We start from the raw sequence: 6,000 nt of genomic DNA on the forward strand, positions 1-6,000 counted from the left end.
TCACATTCTGCATGGAAATAGGCACAGTCTCACCTGAGGTCACTGAGGACAAAACAATTAAACAAAACCCCAACTCCCCTCCCAAGGACAGTCCAGCAATGGCTGGCCACCCAAACAGAACATAATAGCTATAATGAGTGTCATAGGATACCGCCTCTACAAGGACGAAGAGGCAGGGATGGGGGGGGGGTGAGGCAGTTGTTGGGATATCGACTCTCAGTCTTAGTCTTAGTCCGGGCCACTTCTCCCATAACCACGATCAGTCTGTGGAGTCAGTGGCAGATTCAGGCAGCTCAGTGGAGTCAATTTAAATAATGTCAGACGATTGAGGCGTCACGTGGGGGAGATCTTCTGGTGTGCTTGTTCATGAGTCGGAGTCCGATAGGTGGGTATCTGAGTCATGATTTTGATCTTTTCCGGCCCCCACCCCATCCAAATGTTCAGGCGCTGTTAATGAGGCAGCAGGTCAGAGCACTAGCTTCTTTCCTTCTTCTGACTGGATGGGCGATGGCTTGGTGAGCGGGTGTTGGCGGGCCTGGCTTGGGGATCTCCTCCTTCTCTTTTGGTGCTGGGCAGTCGTAGCCACTTCTTTGGGGGACCCAGCCGTGCCCGAACTGTAGCATTCTAGCCATGCCCATGCTTCCTCGGGGTCTTGACAGAACTGCGCAGTTCCATCCACCATGAGTTTCAGCTGGGATGGTAAAAGTAGGTCATATGTTATCCCTTCCTCTCTAAGCGCCCTCTTCACTGTCGTAAAGGTGGCCCTCCTGGCTTGTACAGCTGCTTTAAAGTCTGGGAACAGATTTGCCTTTCCTCCTTCCACTTTGAAAGGTCCAGCCGTGTGGGCCCTCTTCAACAGCAGGTCTCAGTCACAGTAATGAAGCGGTTTGGCCACAACAGGCCAAGGCGGCCTACCAGGAGGTGGTCTCTGCGCCAGAACGCGGTGTGCCCTCTCCAGGGCAAAGAAGAACGTGAGGATATATTCCATCCATGAGATCACGCAGCCATGGTTCCAGGAATTCCACCATGTTTCTCCCCTCCACTCCTTCCGGCAGTCCGACAATGCAGACGTTGTACTGACGACTGCGTCCCTCTGCATCTTCTGCCCGTTGTTCCAGGCGGTCCACTCTATCTGCTAAGTGGGATACTCGGAGTTTCAGTGCTTGGTGGGAAGGTTGGAGGTTCGTGACTGTAGATTCCACTTCACACACTTTGACAGTTTGTGGTGATCCGCACGTAGCAAACCCACTTCGGCCGCGACCTTGCCAATGTCTCGTTGTAGAGTGAGTTTGGAGTCTTCAATAGCTCCCAGTATTTTGTTTAATGTGTCGCTCATCCCTTCTGGAACAAAGGGAGTAGCCACTTCCGGTATCTGATTATGCAAGGCCAGGTAAGCATGACCCATAGGGCCCTACGACTTGGGCTTTGTTTTCCCCATCGCAAACCCTTTCAGAATCTGTCTGTTACATGTGTCGTGGCTCTTCCACCGGCCCTCTGCTGCAGGGCCACCACAGGGACCACATACAAGCCACTTGAATTGCTGCCAGTTGTCACTGCATCCAAAACGTCGTAGCGGTTCCACTCCCGCACAGTCTCAGGGAACAGAGTAGGGTCTACCTCTGGTCTTGGGTCCCGCTGGTCCCGTCGAGGTCCACCTTTCACATTAGGGCAAAAGGAGCAGGCGTACTCCATCCTTGGTCTCTACTCATCTCCATCGGTGTTGCTGGGCCAGGCCCGTCATCATCTGTACCCAGGGGGAATCGCGCTGCCCAGCCGTGTGTCCCCCTTAGCAGTCCTCTGTAGGGCGAGGCCTCCCAGGCTCTTTAGCATTTCCACTTGAGCTGCTACTTCTTGCAGCCATGGTGCCCTGTCAGGCCAGCGAGCCCAGTTTCATCTCCTCAGCGGGGGCACCCGCAGGTCTCATGGCCTACCAACGGCCTCCCATCGGGGGCCCTGTCTCACTTCTCTGGGCCCTCTCCGCGCCGACATGCGTGTGCGGCATCCTTGACCCCAGGTACCTCCAGTCGAATCTACAAATGTCACGCTGCCCACCGGCCACTCAATAGGGGGGGGAACCACGTCCCACTGGGGTCAAGAACGCTCGCAGGGTCCCCACCTTCAGTGTCCCACATCTCTGGCTCCCCGCCTCACCTCCCATGGCACCTCGCCGTCCCCCACCACAGGTAACGTTGGGATGGGGGCGTCTTACATTCCCCAATGGACTCCTGCCAGTGGTTTCGCCGCACTCCTCTGGGCCTCTGCCACTTCAATATTGGCGTGCGCACTTTCGGCTTCGGGCCCCCTCTCCTGCAGTAGCAGGACTCGCGCCGTGCACTGGAACCCCGTAACTGGGAAAACCTTGGAGCGCGACCCTGCAGGCCCGAACCTCCGGCCTCTCAACTCGCGGCGCCGTGCCTTTCCTGCTCACGGGCAACGGCACTAGTGGGGTGTGCGTGCCACACTACGTCGGCGCTTGTCTGCTGGGCTCCAAACTTTGCCCGCTGCCGTCGGATTAAGGATAATTATAGCAGGGCGGTGCGGAGCTGGAGAACTACGTGTCCGTCATGTTGGATCGTAAGGCCACGCCCCATCTGCAATGCCATAGATTCATACATGCCAAAAACTTTTATGTGCAAATTCCTTATTTTTAAAGGAACAAATTAAGTTATTTTAACTATGTATTGCTTAAAACTTCTCCCACACTGGAGTGGCCTCGCTTTAAAGACCACAGGAAACCAACATGATAGCAGACAGGTATTTCTAGGCTTATTCTCGTTGAAAGTAAAATTTTCAGATTATTTGTGAAATATGACCTGGCACAAAACCCATTTGTTCTTTCTCCTTAGTGCACCTTGATGCGTCAGGAGTAGTGTAGTCCCTAGATGGATGTAGCCACTCCCTGCTGGACTTGTCCTAATTGAAGATGTCAAAGGTGGGATGTTTAAATAACAGAAATGTATAAGGGATTTGGTCCTACAAAAATGACAGACAATAAAGTATTAAGTTTGAAAAGGTTTTATTTTTGGCATTTTAGGCTTACAAATGTTAATTCAATATGGTCAACATCAAGTAGTCCATAAATCAGAGTGCAAAGTTACTCAAAGTACAGAATCAATTAAGAACTCAGTAAAGTTGGTATTAGCAACATCCAGTGTTTAAAATGAGGAAGAAATCTAGCATAGGTTTGCCTTCTACAATAAGTGGAAAGGTGCTTTCCCCTCATCAAGAGATCATACTCTGTTATAGGGTTCTAAGCAAAAGATTTCATATGTTCACTAAACTAAATACACTTGACAGGTTTATAATATTTCTACTAGAAGGGCTTCTGACAAGCAATCATCTACACATGGAACAGTAAAAGTATGTGCTTGTCCTTGGAACTGTCAGGTTTAATCTTCAATGTGTATACTTTATTCAGAACAGTTTGTGAAAATGTGGTGTCTAAGGTCTAGTTTGCTCGCATTCGAATATTCACCACTGCAAAGCATTACATTTAAAAAACAGCTATATCAACTATTCAATTGCCCAGCATGCTTAAGTGCGACACTTTGAATTCCATAGTTAAAATGTACCCACTGGATGGGGTACATGCAGTAGGAGGGATTGCATAATTAGCTTGCATGGGCCCTCTGCAATTAGGTGACTCAGAGAGAATTGCTTGCCTTCTTGTCTTGAGGCTAGAGCATTCACAAAATTGGCATCACAATGTCCTAATGTACTTGTAGCTAGTCATATCAACATTGCAAGTCATTGTGATATCAAGGCAAAGAATTTGGTAAACCTGTGAAATTCCCAAAATTGTTGCCACTGAAAAAATAAATATGTCAATTCTATGTAACTCCTGTGGTCACAAAACATTGAATGGGCATGAACTGCACTGGCAGTCAGTAACTACTTGCAAGGTGGAAGCAATCTATGGAAGACAGTTTCCAAAGTGCAAGAGATAGAAACCAGCAACAACAGAATATTCAGTGGTTCACTGTACTGCTGCATGCACAATGACCCTTTCACAAGGTACCTTCTGTTTTGGTATTGCATCCTCTGTCCCTTTGAAGAGCAAGGGTCACTATGATTACACCCTGTGAAAGTGAATGGAAGAATAGCGACCCAGTATGCAGTGTAGCCCTGCATCTGCTTCTGTGAGCAACAGGTTGCAGAGAAGATTCTGTTTGGACTCTGAGTTTGGTTCATCCAGTGCTGTGTAAACAGTGTTGCTGCCGAACTCAGTAGATGATGCTTCAGGCTCTAGTTCTTAGACATATTGGTGAGTATGTAAAGCCTCTTATTGAACTTGTGTAGTAGCTTAAATTTGTTTACAATTATCACAGAAGTGTGGGCACAAGAAGTAGTATCACCCTCTTTCTCCAGAACAGAAGGCACGAGGCAGCGGCCATTTCCCCGGAATCACCTAGAATTATTAATGCAATGTGCTTGTTTCTTACTAATTTCAATGTTAACAGACAACAAGTACCCTTACCAAATATCATGGCTTGAACACATGTAGACAGCCAACGTAGTGATCTTTTACTAGTTTTAAACTGTTTTTTGGACTCACGAATCTCGCTTAACCTGAAAGCTCTCCTGGTGCATTAGTGTCTACTTTTACCTGGTGACTTGAAACCTAGGGACTCTCCAGCAGTACATCACTAACCTGTTGTAAAATCTGGTCCCTTATTCATTACCTATTAACTTTACATGGTGAATTCCCTTCTGAACCTCTCCTGTTACCAGTGCTAATCAACATACAAATCGTTGGGCAGTCAGAATTACTGTTTTATTTGATAAGTAAGTTTATTTAGCAAAGGCTTAAACGTCCACTATGTGGCAAGGTTCACAAATAATGTGTTCCTTTGCCTTCTGTGAAAATAAGATTGGCCTTTACTGAATCATATTTTGTAACATCAAGTCTGTTGTTTTGTACTAGGATCATGGAGGGACAGTTTTATGGACAACCATTTGAAAGCTATTAGAACTCTAGCACACTAGAGGCTCCTATTGGTTCTTCCACACACAAGCAGGTATCCATGTCATGCAGCTGGTCCCCCTGACAGTCGTTGAACATTTAGCATTGTGAACATGCTGAATGTTTTAGGTTCAAATCTTAATGTTACCAAATACATTATCCAGAGTAGCACTACCTAGTAGGAGTAAACACCCCCATTGCTAAATCAGGGGCCCGAGCATGGGCAGAGCAGCTCTCTCTGCACTCGGGGAGGTTGGGAGGAAGAGAAGGGAATGAAACAGTGACGTGGTAGCCAAGATGTTAATAGGTGCCCCCAATGTGCAGCCTCAGCAGAGATTTCTGCTGTGATTTTTGACTGTGGATCAACCCTCATGAATGGTAGAAGCATGGGCAACCCTGGGAACTATGGTGGTGGGGCCGCCACTGTGCCCACCACAGATGCTCACTGGAAGAACAGCAATGCCAGTACCGGGACAGACAGATATTGGACAAGAAGTTCTAGAAGACCAAGGCTCCAGTCAGAAGGAGGTGGTTGAGTGGACCTTGCCAGCCCTGGTGTGGGTCGTGCAAAAAAATCAATGCCATCACACAGTACGTTGGTGTGAGGGTCCCCCCCCCCGGTATCCCCTTGGAGTGGAGAGGTCTGGGGAGCTGAGTGAGATGGGCACACCATTGAGAGGTTCCCAACGGAAGTTCAGGTTATCATGGTACTGCTCCGTGGCGGTTGAGAAAGGTGTGGGCATTGCAGGTACCGACTGCCCAAAGGATAGGAATTTCTATGGCCAGCATTTGGGCTTAACTGTTGGTGGGCTGCTGCATTGGGAAGGAGGCTAGGGACCAAGGAGAGAAAACAGCTGTGTTGATAACTGAGTGGACTCATGGGATGCGGAGTGCAGGAGGTAGAAAGAAGGATTCAGGGCTATCGGGGTCCGAGGTTTTTGGTGGAGTTGGGAATTTTGAGGCAATACAGAAAGTATATTGGGAACTTTTGGGAGGGTTTTTTGGAAGCACAGTGGAAAGGGGAAGCAGGATATTAA

The sequence above is a fragment of the Pleurodeles waltl genome, chromosome 3_1, assembly GCF_031143425.1.
Source record: "Pleurodeles waltl isolate 20211129_DDA chromosome 3_1, aPleWal1.hap1.20221129, whole genome shotgun sequence".
Classification (NCBI taxonomy): Eukaryota; Metazoa; Chordata; class Amphibia; order Caudata; family Salamandridae; genus Pleurodeles; species Pleurodeles waltl.